Consider the following 20,915-nt stretch of genomic DNA (forward strand, 5'->3'; position numbering starts at 1 on the left):
AAATTGCATTTGTCCCGTGTATTCACCAGACGTCCCACAACCTGAAGAAATTTGAAAAAACATGTAGCTGCTGATGTCGTGTTTTGTCGTGCTGATGTCGTGATGTCGTGTCGAGCCTGTGCAATAAATGAAAGAAGAAGATTCGTGCAGTATTCGACACCAAAACCGTTTTCTGTCTTGTGACGAGGGCGTTATACAGGGTGTATAGTTTTAGACAATACCGATTTTTAATAAAAGTCCTATGACAGTAAGGCACCTGTCGTTTTGGCACACGAACATTTGTAGTCTTACTGCGGCAAATGCTTTGCCGCAGTAAAATGGCACTGGGGCGACTAATTGAATAAATTTTTAATTATTCACTTGAGGGCAGGTGCTTGTATTGCCACGCGCGCTTCTTTTGTTATTCTTATGTAACTAGCCCATTTCACGCGTAGCCGCTGCCTTGGGCAAGGCGCGCCCTAATGTCTGGAAACATTTCAGGTTATTTTAGAACATTCTTATAGGCTTGAGTGCGCAAACGCGAACAGTTTATTCTCGAACTAACGCGGACACCAGCGGGCTGGAATGTTCGATGTCGCATGTATAAATGCCGACGCGCCTTACTGCAGATCAGATTATCGACGGCGTGTATCGTGTAAGCGTGTATCGCTTGTAGCTTCACTGGCTTCACTTCTCATTTACCGGGCACAGGTTCGCCCAAATAAAAAGTCGACTGCTGCCTTAGTCCACATCACCACCCCGCGAAATCTGGTGGAAGTGCTGGTTCCTTCATAGTCCGGACGCCCACAAAAAGCCGGGGGCCCAGCCCAAGTGGCGAAGAAGAAACCGCCACCATCAAGGATAGGCAAGCTAGCCGCAGACTTCAAAGACTTCCACCACAATACGGAGCTCTGTCTGACAAGTCAAGCGCCCCGCCAACGAAGACGACAGGCACCATGACGGCTGCCGTGTCACTTCAAAGAGTCGTCATGGAGCAGCCCAGGGAGCCGCCGAGTTTCCGCGGATCACTACGTGAAGACCGAGAAAACTGGTTGGAAAATTACGACTACAGCCGAGGCCGAGTTGCCCAATTCAATAACTGGGGCTGCGACGAGAAATTTCGCCACGTATACTTCGCCCTTGAAGAATGGCGCCAGGACCTGGTTTTAGAACAGAGAGGTCATCCTGAGGAGCTGGGACCTATTTCGCGCCACATTCCTCGGAATCTTCACAGGTGCCATGCGTAAGCGAAGGGAGGAAACCCCGCTGAAAAGCCGTGCAGAGCTCCCCATAGGCGTGCGCACAGGGGGGGGGGGGGCAGGATGGGCAGCCACCCCCCCCAGTGACCTATGGGGGGGGGCGCGAAATCTGCCCAGTACATTGACCTTTCTAGTCACCTAAGAGGGGGGGGGGGCGCAAAATCTGCCCCATACATTGACTTAAGGGGGTGGGGTGGCGCTGCGATTAACCTTTGCTCCCCCCCCCCCTGATGGGCAACCCTGCGCACGCCTATGCAGCTCCCAAATGAGAACGCCGGGATGTACACTGAAGAAATGACCCGTCTGTTCCGTCACGCCGACCCCGCCATGTCTGAGGAGAAGAAGCTTCGGTTCCAAATGCGAGGAGTCCAGCAAGACCTGTTTGCGGGACTTGTTCGCAGCCCGCCATAGACTGTAAACGAATTACTTACAGATGCCCCGACAATAAAAAAGGCGCTTGAGATGCGGACAAGGCAGTACAACCGCCACTCACCGACGACCAACTACGCCGAAGCTCAAGCCTTCAAGCCTTCCGCAATGACGACCTGCAAGAGACCATTCGAGCGGTCGTGCGTGAAGAGCTGCGAAATATGTTTCTGGCATCGCAGCCTGAAGTGGACACCTTGCGCCGTGTTTCGTGTTCCTTTCTCCTGTGTTATCGTTTTTTGCACGCCACCTTTCAAAGTCGATATTCGACATTGTTCGTGAAGAAGTCCAGCAGTCGTTGCCAATTCCCGAACCACCGCAGCCTCATCCGGAAGCTATCAGCTGTGCTGCTGCAGCGCGTCGTAACGCTCCCCTTCCGCGCCCACCTGAAGGCACCGTACCACCGCAATTCCGCGGCCAGACACCACCTGTCGGCCAGCGCTACACCCAGAGGAAGACCGACGTTTGGCGCGCCCCCAACCACCACCCACTTTGCTACCATTGAGGAAAAGCTGGCCACACTTACCGCCGCTGCCAGTACCGACAGACGGGACTGCGTGGTTTCACAATCAGCGCGCCACTTCCAGAACGAGGTGAACGGACCCGTGACATCGCCGATTATCTCGCAGGAGCGCAATGCACACCCGAGGACCTTCCCGATCACCGTCGCCAGGCCGCTACGTCTCTCCGCAACGCCGACCATACACTGGCCCAACCCGGGGCCGGTCACCTAGCCAGTATCCGGAAAACTAAGATCAGCAACTGATGGAGGTGCGGTTGCTGTAGGACGAAATACCGAAGATCCTGCGCCGCCGCCGACGACGCCGCGACGAAATCTAAAGAACACGCCGCAAGCTGAACGGAGCCCTGACGTCGAAACTTCGCGGCCTGATGAAGACCTGACGACGCAACGTCGAAGCAGCGGGACAAACCGACGTAGCCGTGGTCCGACGTCGCGACCTAACCGGAACGCATGGCGACGGACTAGCGACCTCGACGTTCTCATCGACGGCCACAGCGTCACAGCTCTCGTCGACACCGAAGCCTACAATTCGATCATCAGTGGACCGTTCGCCACAAAGTTCAAGAAAGTCAAGACCGCCTGGGAATGCACCGAAATCCGGACAGCTGGAGGTCACCTAGTAACGCCGGCAGGAATTTGCACAGCGAGTCACCATTAACAACCGGATTTATCCCGCAAGCTTCGTAGTCCTACAGCGCTGCTTGAGAGATGTCATCCTTGGTAGGGACTTCATAGGCCTTTATGGTGCAGTATTCGACCTGAGATCTAAGTCGATAACACTATCCACAGAAAAAATGCCGAAGATCCCACGCCTTGTTGGAATCGGTTTCTTGCGAAGCAGTCGGCGAGTATGCTGCATTTTTTTTTTGCTTTGAACCAAGCGTTACGAGGTGGATCGACGTGTTTTTGTAAGTTTGGTAGTTGTGTGCAGATCGTGGGCTTACCAGGCACGTCGGAAACACTGGAGTTTAAAGTGTAGATTACGGTCTGACGTAACGTCAGCACTCACGTTAGAGCACAGGCATCAGTATTATCGAAACGAAGTGCACCTTAAGGTGCGATGATGTGAATATCGTACGTAACTCTCGTTAGCGTATTCCCCCGGGGTCGAGAAACGCTTGAATATAGCTTGCTGAGTCATAGGAATCCAAATTTATTGTCTATTAGACTGCTATAAAAGCGGAGCCAACACTGGAACCAGAGACACCCGCCTGACATGACGCCTTTGTCGTAGGAGTTGATATGTAGTGTTGATTACTTTGTTATAAAATTTCATAGGCAGCACCACAACCACAATTGACGTTGCACCAACTTTGCGCCTGCATAGGGTGTTTTTCCAAAGCAGTTTCTAGACCTTGCGTGGCTCTGTGGTAAATTGCCTGACTACCACGTAAAATACTTGGGTTCGATTCCTGCTGGGATCGTAATTTTCATTCTTTGCAATAGTCGGGTCAACGTAATTTCTTGGAAACTGACGAAACTGGAAAAAAACAAATAAAAGTACAGGTTCAGGGAATGAGTGCCATTTTCCCAAACCCCTCTTGCCCGTCACAGAGGACGCAGGTTGTACCACTTGCTTGGTGGTGGTGTCGGTGACTGGGTGGCCAAGCTCTGGCGAGGCATGTCTGAATCCCCAGCTGCTGCGTCTTGTCGTGCAAAATATGGTTTCAGATCTGAGACATGAATAGGGCCACACGTTTGATTAGTAAAGCAATCTTTCAGCATGTAGAAAGCCTGAAATTCTGGCTGATTCTATACTGTCCGTCCCACGTGTTAGCTAAGTAAGCTGTAAAACGTTTCGAGGCGTCGCTCAGCGGGTGTGTGCGTTTCAACACAATGTCCCAAACCTCAAAGGTAATGTTCTGCCGACGCTGATCATACTGTCACGTGGTCGTGACGTCGACGAAGGCAGCAGTGAACACGTCCGAGATGAAACCCTTTATTTGGCCGAACTTGTGGCCCAGAAACTGAAAGTCAAACTACAGCAATACACTGATAGCGGCGGACAGAGCGTCGACCGTCGATCAACTGACAAGTGGTGAAGTGCGTCGGCATTTATACATGTGACGTCGAATATTCCAGTCTTATCACTGGTGGTCGCGCAAGCTCTGGAATAATCTAGGCTGTTCGCGGCCTACGCGCAATCTTAACAAAACGATCTACAATAATCGCGAAGCTTCTCGAACAATGAGGCGCAGTTTGCGCTGAGCGTTGTTGGCAGTCTTTGTGGGCGAAAACAGAATACAACAAAAGGAATAATAAGGAACGCACGTGGCAATACTCTCGTAATAATAAAAAATTCGGCAGATCCCACGTACCGTGGGAGTCATTGCTATGCGAAGATGCGGCGGGTAGGTGACTGTGGCGTAACTTTTTTTGCTGAGTGACACGTTACAATATGACGCTAAAGATATGTTTAAATTTTATACGCACACATATATATGTTGAAGAGCCGCATATGTGTCCCGACAACGCACGCACGTTTCACGAACTCGTGTGCATGTGTGGAAGTTCTTGACAGTTCATGAACAAGGGCATCATCACCGTGATCAGTGAGCACCAGCAGCTGGCCATGACTTGTTATAGGATCCGGTCGTGATCGTGGTGACGAGGGGTCCATGTGTAGTGAAGTATGTGGTATAGTAGAGCTGTTGGAATTCTAGGATGCCTCGGTTCGTACACCTACACCCGTTCATTACGTCACATTTTAGCATAGAAAGCGACACACGGCTCTTGCCTACTTAGTGTGAACAAGGAACCCGTATGGGTCCCGAAACGTCTCTGTTTTTCACCTTGACTTGGTCAGTGACCGCATCTACATCCTTATGCCTCGGTCATTTAATCGGCAAATCGGCTGTTGACAGAGCCGGCGACAAGTAGGAACCTGAAGCCACCCATCGCGTTGGTGAGGTATAGGCCGTCGAGGCTGGTAGGCCTGGATAGTGCTACGTGGACCAACATCAGTGGATGGTGTTTGTCGTATCCGTAGACTACCTGGGCGTATGTGGCCTACGTAGCCTAGTCTACAAAGCGGCTGTCACTCAATCTGGCATCATCCTCGGCCAGCATGAGGCCATCGCCCAGCCTCGAAAGAAATGAAGTGGACACTGCGTCGTTCTTGCGGACTAAGTGCAATTTACGGTGCGGTGATGTGGATATCATATGTAACTTTCGTTAATGTATTCCTCCGGGGTCGAGCAATGCTTCAATATAGCTTGCTGAATCATATGAATACAAACGTAATGTTTATTCGACTGCTATAAAAGCGGAGCCAACACTGGAACTACAGACGTTAATCTGATATGATGCTTGTATCGTAGGAGTACACATCGTAGGAGCATTATGTGTTGTTTATTGCTTTCTTGTAAAATTAGATAGCAAGCACCACAACCACAATTGACGTTGCACCGCTATTACGCCTGCGTAGGCTGTTTTTCCAAACCAGCTTATAGACCTGGCATGGCTCGGTGGTAGAACACCTGATTGCCACGCAGAATGCTTGGGTTCGATTCCTGCAGGGACCCTAATTTTCATTCATTCCATTCGTTAAGTCAACGCTGCCATTGTTGGTTTTCCTTAGCGCTCTAGCATTTAAGTTACCAATGTCCGTTCTCGCCGTTCCTGGGTACATATAAACTGTCAATCACCTTTGGCGCATACCCGTACACCGCGGCCCGTGGTAAACGGGTATGTGCCACGCGTGTCTAGTGGAAAGGGTTTGACGACGTACGCGACAGGATTTTAACGTTATTCATGTCATGACCCGGCAATCATATTAGTCAAATCCTCTTACCCTCCCATCAGGGGCGTAGCCAGGGGGGGGGGGGGCTTATGGGGCTTCAGCCCCCCCCGAAATTTTTCGTGCTGTCTTTCACCGCCGACCAGGGGCGTCGCCCGGGGGGTGAGATTTGTCGGGCTTCAGCCTCCCCGCCACCCCTTGAATTTTTTTTCGTTCTATTATACACCGCCGTCCGATATAACCACCTTTACCGAAAACCAACCAGGATGTCGTCTAAAATGTTTTTTTTTTTGAGCACGCGACAATACCATGGACAGTTAAAAGGTTCTGGATGGTGGCTTTTCTGCAAGATTTGTTTTCAACCATGCAATTTGTGAAACAGGGTATCACTCTTTTTCTTTTTTGAACAATAAAAAGAAAATTGACTGTGGTCTGATTATTGCTATTTTACCTTACTTTCACGCAGCCGGCGTCTGCCATTGTGTCCTTCCTATTTTAGAAGCGCTACAAGGCGACGCAGGTTTAAATACATTAATTTTTTAATGACTAACGTCCCCGGATCTAACATTTACTCTCCATGCAGTTACTTCTACAAGGCAACTTTTTAGTCTTCACAGATCACCTCGCCAGACAAATAGTCGGTCCGCTCAAAGACTTCATGCGAATGGTCTTTTTATCCCCAGTTCAGATGAGCTGTAAATTCCCAGGGATTATTTTTCACATTTATTTAGCGCAAGGCGCGAGTACTTTTTTTCACGTGTTTTTTTCCGTGGTTACAAAAAATCGCGTGGAAAAGAACGCGCCAAAAAATATTTAGCATTCCGTGCCTCACTGCTTTCGCTGTTAATGCGACAACTAAATACAAAAGTGACACAAAATGAAATGTTTTATTTTTCTATGTGCATATAAAACTTATTTCTTTCAGTAGACTCACTGTCAAATGTACGCGTGCAGTGATAAGAAATGAAAAGAAAAACGTCCTAAAGAAAACAACCCTAGTGCCATGTCCAACCCACTGCTGAAAGGACACCACCCTCCGACCACCCTCGAGCCACTTCGCTGCTCCCGCCTCCGCGCAAAACGTTACACGTGGCACCACTTACGGGCTCGTTACCCCAACTCCCACTCCAGCGATTCTGCCGAACTAGACTGTAAAGCAAAGTGCGGAAATGGTTACCACGCCGAAGGAATGTCAGTGCACAAACAATTATCAAAGGTGCCGACTGGGCGCCCGTAACCCCGCGACGTGTGCCCGCTCCTCGCCGTTCACGCATTCTAGCGTCAAGGGCCTAGCCGCCGTCTGAGCCGCCTGATGCACGAAACACATGACGAATGCCTCCGGCGACCGCGCGGTGCCGAAAAAGCAGACCACATTGTCTTGTACCTCCTTGGGTGGCGACCGCGAAGCGCGCGAACAGCAAACGGTGGCGCCGAACCGATGCGACACCTCGCCACCGCCGCACCGGGGCCTGGAAGCGGCCCATTCATGCGCAGCCGGAAGGCATCGCTGGGCAATTAGGGAGGTCATTACGACGGCGTTTCCAACCCTTCCAGCCACCGCCCGCGTGGAAGCGGGCTCCTTTGTCCTGGGTACGACAAGAAACCAGATGGGCTCCCTCATCTCCGGAGCCCAAGTACTTTGCGGGGCGACGCGCGGGCACTTCGAAGCCTGCGGTCAGGGGCCATCCGGTCGCATCTGCTTTGACCAAAAGCCGCCCAAGTCGCGCTGCGCGCCGGAATGAACGCAGCACCCCGACCGCCGTGGCCTCCCAAGTTTTCCGCTCAAAGTAAACAAGAAAACAACAACAATCGTGCGCCCAGTTCTGACGGCGGTCCTACAGACTGCTACCCAATTCAAGGCCGTGCAGGTCCGATTGTAAGGGAGTCGCACCAGCCGACGTGGTCGAGCACCCACTCGTGGTCCCAACGGCTATGCTACCCGAGTCGCAACAGCACCGACGCGAAGAGATTTGGCGCTTCAGTTGTGCGGTCATGTCGCAGAAAAGAATATCGTCCTTTTTTTCACCTGCGCCAAAGCGTCCAAGCCACGACACCGAAGCCAGCAAAGGTAAGCGCATTATATTTTTGTACTATAACCCCTATTCCTTAGAGCACGTGAGCCTCTTCGATTTTCACGCATGAGCGCTAATGGAAGGTGTTGGAAGATGGCTGGGCGTTGAGTAAGTGGTTAAACTTCAGCTGCACTGCTGAATTGTGTGACGGACAGACAGAATGACAGATCAAATATGTTTAAGTTCCCCAAGGAAGACCATCGTCTTTAAAACTCGAAGCGAACGAAAACAAAGGGGCTAGAAGGTGCGTGCCTTATCGCGCATCATGGCCCTGGGCAATTTCTCTCTTTTTTTCTGTGAACGTGCGACTTGCTTTCAGTGTGATCGCGAGCGCGCGCGCGGGCATATTGAGGCCTTCCGCGGCAGTCGCAGTAACTGTGCAGCCTACGCATCAGCCACCGACCTCCGAGTGTATTACGGATTCATGGCGCAGTCATTTCGGCTTATGGCATCATTTGTCGATAGAATAGGGGACAAATTCTAGCTGACTGAGAATTAATCGTAAGTTACAGGCCGCGTGCTGGGTTTCCAGCGGGCCTGGGAAGGAAACGGAGGAGCTATAACGTCTCGCTCGCGTGTTCTGACCATGCTGAAAAGTTGTTGCAGGGCCCTTTTAAGCACACGCAGAAAGAACATGAGGTTAGGAATGCGTTCCAATTTTTTCCCCAGCATGGGTAAGATAAATAGGGAAATAAGAAAACTTACCTTTAATGCCTCATTGCATATCTCATATAAGTGACCATCGTTAAAATTAAGGGAAATTATTTGTGGAACGAACGTCTTTTCGAGCTCACTTTCCCCACACTCGATAACCCAGTAGAATCAGCTACGGCAGCAAATTGCGGATTGTATTACCGAAGCATTTTTCAGAACATTACTGGCGAATGTATTACGGCGTGAACTTATTTTTTTTTCCATTTCTGTTGTGTTAATTTTCTTTGCCCAGTTGTCTATTTCTACGCGCACGTGTAACCCTGTGTATTTCCCTCCTGCAATAATTTCTTGCTTGTTTTCTTACTTGTTCTTGACAGTGCGCAGCATTCAAGAAGTGATTTGCAGCATATAATACAAATTGTCACTGGTAATACATGCTATTCATATACTTAGTCGTTCGAAACATTCGATGAGGAGGTTGCGCTGCAACGTACTTTCTACGAAGTGAGCTTGCGCAAAGGAAACAATTCGACCCATTTCGTGAAACGGTCAGTAACAACAAGATACTGGTTCTGCCGCGGCCTCATGGGAAAAGGCCCGTCACATGCAACAGCTTGCCATGGCGACGTACTCTCAACTGACTGCATTGTTCCTAGTGGTAAACCCCCACGTGGTTTCGCCTTTTGTCAAACTGAACAGGAACGCGCGTAGCGTAATACATCCTGTTTCAAACCTGGCCAAGTTACCGTACGACACAGCATCTTGTACGTCTTCTGCCCTGAAGAGTGACCAGCTAAAGCACTTTCATGGTAGTACTTTATGTACAATTTGCGAAGTTTGCGAGGAATAACTCGAAACGGTGACTCCACATTACCATCGCCAAACCTGAGGGAAGTGCCGGAACAAGAGGCCTCCTTCCCCGAGCAGATAGCAGTCGGTCTCCTCGTCGCTTCCGGTGTCAGTTGTATCACGAGCCGCCAGCTTTTCTGACACCTTACGACAAACGCCATCGCCCTGCTTTGCTGCAAGAAGCTCCTGTTTACTGACCAAAGTACTCCAACGTGACTGCATTGTCTCAGGTGGTGTCGTAACCGCACACACTGTTTCCGGCTCGACCTGGGGTTCAATACACAAAGGCGCATGTGAAAGTGCGTCAGCAACTGTGTTAGTGCTGCCCTTCTTGTACTCAATGACATAGTCTTAGCGCTGCAAGGTAAGCGCCCATCGGGCCAATCGTCCCGAGGGATTAGGCAAACATTTCAGCCAAGAGAGCGCTTGATGATCAGTCTGAATGATAAACTGTGCCCCATCCAAAAACATGTCTAACTTCTTTAATGCGAAAATGATAGCCAGGCACTCTTTTTCTGTTACCGAGTAGTTTCGTTCCGCCCCGGTCAGAGTGTGAGTTACGAAAGCAACCAGCCTCAGCGCACCTGCGCATTCCTGTAAAAGTACTGCGCCAAGTCCGGAATCGCTGGCGTCGGTCTGTAACACAAATGGTTTGTTAATATCTGGCAGCTGAAGGGAGGCGTTACTAGTGGTTGTTTTCAGAAGCGTGTCGAAAGCTGCCTGTTGCTCACCGCTCCAGAGCCATTTCGCGCCTTTCTTCAGTAACTGAGTTAGTGGTCTGGAGATGTCTGCGCACTGTGAAATGAAGTCACGATAAAAAGCAATCATCCCGAGAAACCTTTGCAAACTCTTTGTATTCTGGGGTGGGGGATAATCTGCAATTGCCTTCAGTTTATCTGGGTTTGGTTTGAGTACATCGTTGTCGACAACAAACCCAAGAAGGTTGATTTTGTTAGTAGCGAACTGCAGTTTTCTGGAATGAACAGTTAGACCGGCTGCTGACATGCGCTGTAGCACCGTATGCAAGTGTTCATGATGCTCTTCAAACGTGCGCGAAATCACTGTCACATCATCGAGTTACCAACGTGCATAATTAAACTTTGCGTCACCCGAGATCATATCCATGATGCGCTGATAGGAACTCGGGCTATTGTAAATACCAAAGGGAATACTCACAAACCCAAACAAGCTTATATGGCATTCGGGATATCGTCAGGGTGAACCTCAATGTGCATATACCCACGAGAGCAGCCGATAGTGGTGAAGAACTTCGCGTTTCCCAGCGCATGACTTATGCTTGATATTGCCGGCAAAGGATAGTGTAGTAATAGACTCTTTTCCGCACGGGAAAACGAAACTGAAGAAGACGAGCGAGTGCGCGAGAGAGGCCAACGTGAAGCGCGTGAGCTTCAGAATGGCGACGGGCAGAGCGTGCGTAGCTAGCGAGCGAGCTAGAAGCAGCACATTTTATCTGCGAGCTGGGGCCATCAGACCAGCCGGTACGAGCCTGGCGTTTCCTGTGACGAACCGGTGTCCCCGACCAGGCCTTGCGACGTGTTTCTGCGGTGGACGTGCGAGCGGGCCAGACCAAGCTACTGATGGTGTGCCAGATGGTGTGTCCGAGACCAATTAGCTACCAATACGTTTTGTTGGGCTAGTTGGTTCATGACTTCTGAAGGAAAAAATTGTAGCGCAAAGCAACACACGGACAGACAGAGAGGACTGGGCTGGCGCGATCCCGTCCTCTCTGTCTGTCCGTGTGTTGCTTTGCGCTACAATTTTTTCCAATTAGCTACCGAGTCCGGCCATGGTGCTGATGCTGCAGGGGTTCGGTACAACCGACTTCTGAGGGCGTGCCACGTATTCCGGTCCGGCACTATCGATTGCTGAGTGGACTCGGTGCTACTCCGGGTGCATCGTGGTCCGGTGCGGGCCTGAGCGAGCAGCTCGGGATCTGGTCCTGCCACGTCCACGGCTCGTCGCAGCTCTCCTGCTGCGAGCGTGCGTCAGCTACGCGGTCGTCGGTGCCGTGAGTGACGTCTACGGAACCATAGACTCCGTGTTAGGCAGGACTCGCGGATACTCGCGTAGGCGTACAGGACTGCAAAGAGTGAGGGTTAGAAAAAGAGTAACTGTGTGTACTAGTGTCCAGCAAGTGTATATGTGTGTGTGTTTGTTTTTTGATGACTGTTGTCTATAAATGTTTTCTTGTCCCCGACTCTGTCTGTGTCTGAGGGCCCCACTACATATAGGAATCTCTCACCGTGACTGCGTTGAGCCTGCGGTAGTCCATACAAAGTCGTAGTGTCTTACTTTGGGGTTAGTACCACAGGGAAGGCCCATGGGCTCTCCGAGGGTCGTACGGCTCTTGTGTAGATCATTTCGTCCAGGGCTTTATCGAGAATGGCTCGCTTGTGCTCGCTCAGTGGTCACGGGTTGCAAAGCCAAGGCGACGCGTCGCCAATATTGATGCGGCGCACTAGGACGTCGGTTCGCCTAGGACGTTTCGTAAACATTCGCGAGAACTGTGTCAGCACCACCTCCAGCTGCTTCCGTTGGTGGTTCTTTCCCTTGATGTCGCTGAGAGATTGCAGACTGCTGACGGCAGAGTGGTGGTGCATGGCTGCCACGCCTTCCGTGCATCCTGGTACAGGCACGAAGACTATCTTCTCCGCAAAGGGTGTAGTCTCGGACTTTCCATGAACGCGGTAGCCTCTTGCAGGAAAGAGGAGTGTGAACCTCTCGTCTGCAAGAAAATCTCGGCTGAGAAGCAATGGCACTGATAGACCAGGCAAACAAACAAATCGCTGGCGCTTCGTTTAACCATGAAAGCGTATCCGTAAGCGGACAAAACCTTCAGCGTTTGATACGTGGTTTGATGCCATTTGCAATGAAACATTTGTGCTATGTAACTTCATCTTTTTAGGTGTACACTTCTCCAGCAACACGTCACCGATTAACGAGATTCCCGAACCGGCATCAAGAAGAGCAGGTACGGTAATGTCATGTGCTTTAATCTTCATCGTCGGTTCTGGAGACTGCGCCTGCGCTATATGCGGCAAACAGAGGGAACGATGACCGACTCACCACCTTGATCTTCCTCCACTGCGCGCACTGGACAGCATTCCACATTCCTGGCATTCAATCTTGGGCTGCACCACACCGTCAGTGTTTAGTGTCGCCAGCCGAAGCAGTTTCCCAAACGTTCTGCATTCGTGCAGCGGCGCTCAAAGCATTGCCGCCTCACATGACCAGTTCGGCCGCACTGGTAGCATACGACTTGCGCATGTCTGCGTTGGCCAGTTAGCCAATCTCTTAAATCACGCCTTTCAGCGGATTAACCCCCGGAGTACCCATCACAGGAAAGCCTATCGCAGTCGGCTCGCGCATGACTTTTGAACACGGCATATGGGGACGGGGGGTCCGACGGACTATGCTCTTAAATGGCTCGACTAAGGAGCGAGCGCTCTGCACTATGATGCTGCTCCGCGGACACCAGCTCCCAGGAACGGCATACCCCTGATACGGTATTGAATGGGGTCCCGCGCCGCCCTTGCTCATGCGTGAAGGAGTCCGGCGCGGGTGAGGAGCCCTTGAATGCGCCTGAGCTGGTCAGGTGGGTTGAGCGCCGCCCCCTGATAATAATAGAGTTCTTTGCCTGCCTGTAACGGGGAGTCTTGTACTCCGCGGGCCTCCCCTGCAAGGTGCTGAAGGGTTTTGAATGTGCCCCCATAAAGAAACGCCCTGCACCTGGGATGACTGTCGAATGACCCGAGGGGCTTGGTGCCTTTCTCAGGGAGTCGGTGCTGCTCGCCGATGCAGTTCCTGCATCGTCCGAACGTACTCGAGCAAACTTTCGTCCGGATACTAGGTTCTCAGCTCGAGCTCACGCTGGACTTGCAGCTCGTACCCAGGGGGCAAAAATTCCTCTCGGAAGCGCAGTTCAAATTCTGCCCATGTTGTGAAATGCGTTTGTAGCATCCACCACCATCCTGCGGCATCCCGTAAATCCAACAGCAGGATTCGAGCCATCACATGCATTTTTTTTTCGAAAGTCTGCCCTTAGGCATCACATGCACTTCCGAGGCACCAGTAGCTCTGACATACCTGTCTACTTCCTTAGCTGGGGAAAAACAGCGCAATAAAGGACGAGGTCGCAGGAACACAGTAGACTGGACGAGCGCTGAACTTACAACTGACATCTTTATTGCACCTACCGCTCGTTTTTACAGCGCATCAAACCGAGCACGCCATTCCAATCAAATCGCCAATCAAAAGCATCAGGTATGCAAACTACACATTCATTGAAACCTAACACGTGTACATGAATTACACCATGCGCACGCATCTTCCAAAGTCATATAAAAAGAAAAAAATTGACAAACCGAGAAAAGCAGTTCCTAAAAATTCGGCAGATCCCACGTACCGTAGGAGTCGATGTTATGCGAAGCATGCGGTGGGAAACTGACTGTGGCGTAATTTTTTTTACTCAGTGACGCTAAAGATTTGTATGAATTTTACACGCACACATATATGTTGAAGAGCTGAATATGTGCTATACAACCAGCTGTTTACAGTTGGGTAACGCTGCCAACGGCAACGTGGGTATTACCAACACCAGAAGCGGTTAGCTGATACGTAGTCCTTATATTTGTCTCTTATGATGGAGAACGCACGCGCGTTTCACGAACCCGTGTGCATGTGTGGAAGAGGTTTTTGACAGTTCTTGAACAAGGTCATCATCACCGTGGTCAGTGAGCACCAGCTGCTGGTCATGACTTGTTATTGGATCCGGTCGTGATGGTGGTGATGAGGGATCCATGTGTAGCGAAGTATGAAGTATACTACAGCTGTTGGAAATCGTGGATGCCTCGGTCATTTCGTCGATAAATCGTTTGTCGATAGAGCCGGCGAAATGTCGGAACCTGAAGTCACCCGTCGCGTTGGTGACATATAGGCCGTCGAGGCTGGTAGGCGTGAATAGTGCTACGTAGACCAAATCAGTGGATGGCGCTTGTCGTATTCGTAGAATAACCTGGGCGCATGTGGCATACGTAGCCTAGTCTACAAAGAGGCCGGCAATCAATCTGGCACCATCCTCGGTCAGCATGAGGCCATCACCCAGCCTCGTAAGAAATGAAGATGACACTGCGTCGTTCTGGCGGACTAAGTGCACTTTACGGTGCGATGATGTGAATATCATACGTAACGTTTGTTAATGTATTCCTCCGGTGTCGAGCAATGCTTCGACATAACTTGCGAAATCATAGGAATACAAATGTAGTGTTTATTAGACTGCTATAAAAGCGGAGCTAACACTGGAACCACAGATGTTAATCTCATATGACGCCTGTATCGTAGGAGTACACATCGTAGGAGTATCATGTAGTGTGTATTGCTTTTTTTTACAAAATTATATAGCCAGAACCATAACCACAATTGACGTCGCCATGACGTTAGGCCTGCAGAGGCTGTTTTTCTAAACCAGTTTATATACCTGGCGTGGCTCTGTGGTAGAATATCTGATTGCCACGCAGAAGGCTTGGGTTCGATTCCTGCTCGGATCCTAATTTTAATTCTTTCCATTAGTCGGGTCAATGCTGCCGATGTCGGTTTTTCTTGACGCTCTGGCATTTAAGCTACCAATCTCTGTTCTCGCCGTTCCTGGGTAGATATAAACTGTCAATCACCTGTGGCGCATACCCGTACATCACGGCCCGTTGTAAACGGGTATGAGCCACACGTGTCTGGAGGAAAGGTTTGACGACGTACGCGACAGGACTTTCGCGTTATTCATGTCATGACCCGACAGTCATATTCGCCAAAGTTAGCCTGCTCAACTGCATTTGCACACTTTCCGTCACTGCATGCGCGCAAGACTTCCGCACTGCAGCATCAATGCAAGATAGAGAAATTCCATTCTTAACTAACTTTGAATGCCTAGATGAAATTTAGCGGACTTTTCTGAGACCTAGGTTGATATAGCCAGCATGGGTATGGGATGAACCAAAACGAAGCCGAATGTCTAGGAACTGCAACTCGTTGTTACTAGGAAGCTCAGTCGTAAAACTGAGGCCTAGGCCCGATGCTGCGGTGCGGAAGTCTTGCGCGCATGCAGTGACGGAAAGTGTGCAAATGCAGTTGAGCAGGCTAACTAAATCTGGTTATCCATTATCTATGATTGCAGCAACCTGCGAAAAACTAATTAAGAAGTTTAAAATGAACGGCACCCAGTCACCCCGATATCGCGCCATCGAGGGCTTTGCGGTTATCTCGTATCAGCATAAGGTAGCTGATAACTTGAAGAATGTAGCTCAACGCTACGGTGTGAACGTTTGTGTTTTCGGCGCCTCAGAAAATGTCGTGATTGTGTGCCAGGGTAATGAATGCCATTGATAAAACACCTAATTACAGCCCATTTGTTTGCAGCATTGAACGTAGGTCCAGGTTTGTCCCATGCGCCTGCGCAGTAGTTTATGAATTTCCTTTTTCTTGTGGGCAGGTGTACGTGGGACAAACGGGGAGGTGCATAAATATTCGGCTGAAACAGCATCTTAGGAATTGTTCTACAGATGGCTATTCGCACGTGTCCAAACACTGTAGGGAGTGTAAAGTAGGCAGCAACGAGTTGTGCTAACCACTTGTCAATAAAACCAAGATTTTGTTTCGTCACAAGGACCGGTGCACACGCGAGATGTTCGAGGTTTTCAAGATTAACATTGCACGGGGGTGTATAAGTGGACCTTCCGTATCTCTTGCCGATTGTGAGCTGAAATATTTAGGTGCCACTTTGTGACGTAGACATATCTGTGTCCAATGATCTTATTTCATCAAGTGTTAACTGTGTATATATGTCATCCTTCAAACATTAAACGTTCAGTTGTGAGTCTGCGCGAGTCCTGTTTTCCTCGTCTTTGTCTTTGTGTTTTTAGCGCAGTTTTAGTAGAAACGCTCAAAGTGCCAGAGGTTCGCTAAGAAATGCTTCGCATTTAACAAGGATGAACAAGCAAGCGAAAAAAAACAACAAGAAACCAACAAACAATCAACAATCAATTTTCGAGGCGCAGGCTCACCTACCGCGATAACAGTGATTGAGAGTGAGTCGATGGAAAATTAGAGGATGACCAACAAGAACCCCGGTAAAGGAAATGATAATAATAATAATAATATCTGGGGTTTAACGTCCCAAAACCAAACCACGATATCATTATGAGAGACGCCGTAGTGGAGGGCTCCGGAAATTTCGACCACCTGGGGTTCTTTAACGTGCACCTAAATATAAGTACACGGGCCTCAAACATTTTCGCCTCCATCGAAAATGCAGCCGCCGCGGCCGGGATTCGATCCCGCGACCTTCGGCTCAGCAGTCGAGCGCCATAACCACTAGACCACCGTGGCGGGGTCCGGTAAAGGAAATGATTTAAATGAAACCTTTGAGATATCGAATCTCAGCGTCAGTGAGTAAAATAGATGGCTTGCTGATGCAACTTTCTCCTGCTTCCCTGATAAAAAACGCTTCCACCATTTCACGTTCTGTTTTGCCGTTGGCCTTCTTTAAAAATTGCGTGTTCTCAAAAGTGGGCGCACATCCGCACTTTTTGCAATGTTCTGCAAGAAAGCTTCCCGTTTTGTTACGCACGTTCAGACTGTGTTTTTTCGCTCTCTCATTGAAACACCTTCCGGTCTGCCCTATATACTGGCGTCCACAAGTAACGGGTATCTTGTAAACTACGTTGCAAACGCATCGTGTGTAGCGCGTTCTGTGCTTCGTAGTGCATTGCCATCGTGAATCTTTATTTGTCATCGCACATAATTTGAAAAGCTTGCAGCTGAGAGAGGTGCTTTGGCAACCAAAGCACCTCTCTCCCATGCACCGCGCGGGGCTGCCCCTTTTAAACCGCTCAGGTGTGTCACGCGCACTTCCTCTGCGGAACACGTGGCGCTATCTCGAGATAGCCGGTGGGCCTGGTTCCTACACCACTTCAAAGTTTTTCTGTTTGAAAAGAAAAGCTTCTTCCAATTTACGCATGCGCAGTTGGCGCCTCGAAGGACCATTTCGTGGCAGGCGATCACGCTAGCATATTCGCAAATCACAGACGCGCCTGCTTCCCCGTGCCGTTTCTTAACAGAAACGATGTCGCGCCTGTCACATAAATGAACTTGCATTTTCCTAGCATGGGTAATCGCAATTACACAGCAAAAGCCCCCGGGCCTCTTTTAACAGCAAAGCTGTTTAGCACATCATTCCTCTTGAGTCGACCGTAGAAAGCTATCATAACCTTAACGGTTATGTGCCACTGTGCGGCTACCTGAGAACGAGTATAGAGAGCGAGAGAGAGAGAGAGAGAGAAAGAAACAGAAAGACCGAAAGAAAGATATAAAAAAGAGAAAGAAAAATTCGGCAGATCCCACGTACCGTGGGAGTCGATGTTATGCGAAGATGCGGCGGGTAGGTGACTGTGGCGTAACTTTTTTTACTGAGTGACACGTTACAATATGACGCTAAAGATATGTTTAAATTTTATACGCACACATATATATGTTGAAGAGCCGCATATGTGTCCCGAGAACGCACGCACGTTTCACGAACTCGTGTACATGTGTGGAAGAAGTTCTTGACAGTTCTTGAACAATTAAGGACATCATCACCGTGATCAGTGAGCACCAGCAGCTGGTCATGACTTGTTATAGGATCCGGTCGTGATCGTGGTGACGAGGGGTCCATGTGTAGTGAAGTATGTGGTATAGTAGAGCTGTTGGAATTCAAGGACCCTCGGTTCCTACACCTACACCCGTTCATTACGTCACATTTTAGCATAAAAATGCGACACACGGCTCTTGCCTACTTAGTGTGAACAAGGAACCCGTATGGGTCCCGAAACGTCTCTGTTTTTTCACCTTGACTTTGTCAGTGACCGCATCTACATCCTCATGTCTCGGTCATTTCGTCGGCAAATCGGCTGTCGACAGAGCCGGCGACAAGTAGGAACCTGAAACCACCCATCGCGTTGGTGAGGTATAGGCCGTCGAGGCTGGTAGGCCTGGATAGTGCTACGTGGACCAACATCAGTGGATGGTGTTTGTCGTATTCGTAGACTACCTGGGCGTATGTGGCCTACGTAGCCTAGTCTACAAAGCGGCTGTCACTCAATCTGGCATCATCCTCAGTCAGCATGAGGCCATCGCCCAGCCTCGAAAGAAATGAAGTGGACACTGCGTCGTTCTTGCGGACTAAGTGCAATTTACGGTGCGGTGATGTGGATATCATATGTAACTTTCGTTAATGTATTCCTCCGGGGTCGAGCAATGCTTCAATATAGCTTGCTGAATCATATGAATACAAACGTAATGTTTATTAGACTGCTATAAAAGCGTAGCCAACACTGGAACTACAGACGTTAATCTGATATGATGCTTGTATCGTAGGAGTACACATCGTAGGAGCATCATGTAGTGTTTATTGCTTTCTTGTAAAATTAGATACTAAGCACCACAACCACAATTGACGATGCACCGCTATTACGCCTGCGTAGGCTGTTTTTCCAAACCAGTTTATAGACCTGGCATGGCTCGGTGGTAGAATACCTGATTGCCACGCAGAACGCTTAGGTACGATTCCTGCAGGGATCCTAATTTTCATTCATTGCATTCGTTGAGTCAACGCTGCCATTGTTGGTTTTCCTTAACGCTCTAGCATTTAAGTTACCAATGTCCGTTCTCGCCGTTCCTGGGCACATATAAACTGTCAATCACCTTTGGCTCATACCCGTACACCGAGGCCCGTGGTAAACAGGTATGTGCCACGCGTGTCTAGTGGAAAGGGTTTGACGACGTACGCGACAGGATTTTAACGTTATTCATGTCATGACCCGGCAATCATATTAAATGCGAAGCATTTCTTAGCGAACCTCAGGCACTTTGGCCGTTTCTATCTATCTATCTATCTATCTATCTATCTATCTATCTATCTATCTAGCCGGCTACGTCTGGGCGCTCTCCTGGTCGCCCCCATAACTTGTAATATACCAAAATTGACACAGCACGGGATCAGTGTATGACGAACACGATGCACTCGTCTTTTCATGAATAACGCAAAATATCTGTCGCATACGTCATGAAACCCTTTCTCTCAGTCACGTATGGCACATACCTGTATACCAGAGTTCATGTTATGTAGGTATGTGACACAGGTGATACAGAGTCTTAACCAACACAGTAACCGCGAACACGCACATTGACACGCAAGGAAAGTGATAATAGTAATAAGTGTTTAGTTTTTATGTCTCAAAATCATGATATGATTATGAGAGACGCCGTACCGAAGGGCTCCGGATACTTTGACCATCGGGTATTCTTTAACGTGTACCGAAATCGCACAGTACACGCGCATCCAGCATTTTGCCTCCATCGAAATGCGACCACAGCGGCCGGGATCGAACTTGCGACCTTCGGGTCAGCAGCCTAGCACCGTAACCGCTACACCACCGCGGCCGACGCAAGGAAAGTGAGGAAATTGAAGACAGGACACCTTTGGAAGACGCTCAACTACCATCCACTCGTCCACGTGGTCCGCAACTTGGACGACGTGGATTACGCAAAAACCAGGGTCAATGCTTCCTACAATAAACGTGCTGAGAGAACCAGGCCAGTCATCATTACCGGTGACTTCAACGTTGATTTATCAAGACCCATCAATGCTTGGTCCTTATACTGCGTGAAAGGCGGCTTGGATGTGGACAGGGCACCAAAAGATCTCTCTGCCACGTCCACGACAAGAGGCATTATAGATCATTTCATCGTAAGAGGCAGCCAGGATTTCCACCACCTGCATCATACCTCACACTTTACTACACTTATACTCCTCATAACCACGATCACGAATGGATCCGATTAGCAAGTCCGGTCGAGCTGCTGGTGCTCATTGACCACGGTGATGATGACCTTGTTGAAGAACTGTCAAGAACCCCTTCTACACATACACACGGGTTCGTAAAACGTGCGTGCGTTTTCCTCACAACAGACAAGTATAGGCTTGCAAAGCAACGTCGAGCGGTGCCACAGCTCTTATCGCAACTGGGGGCATCCACGGCCACAACAGTGCCGCCCCCGCTTCCACGCACGCGCAGACCTCTCGGGTTGCATCTGTGGTGCCGCACTATGTAACTATCGCTGATTAGCAGTGCAGCATCTTTACGCAACTGTAAACAACTGGTTACATAATACATATGCGACTCTTGAACATATGAGTGTGCGTATACCACTTCCACATTTCTCAGGCGTCATTCCGTAACGTTTCGCTCAATGTGAAGTACGCCACAGTCACCATCCAGCGCATGTTTCGCATAACATCGATTCCCACGGTACGTGGGATCTGCCGAATTTTTAGTCAAATCCTCTAAACCTTCCATGCAAAT

Source organism: Rhipicephalus sanguineus, chromosome 11, assembly GCF_013339695.2.
Source record: "Rhipicephalus sanguineus isolate Rsan-2018 chromosome 11, BIME_Rsan_1.4, whole genome shotgun sequence".
Classification (NCBI taxonomy): domain Eukaryota; kingdom Metazoa; phylum Arthropoda; class Arachnida; order Ixodida; family Ixodidae; genus Rhipicephalus; species Rhipicephalus sanguineus.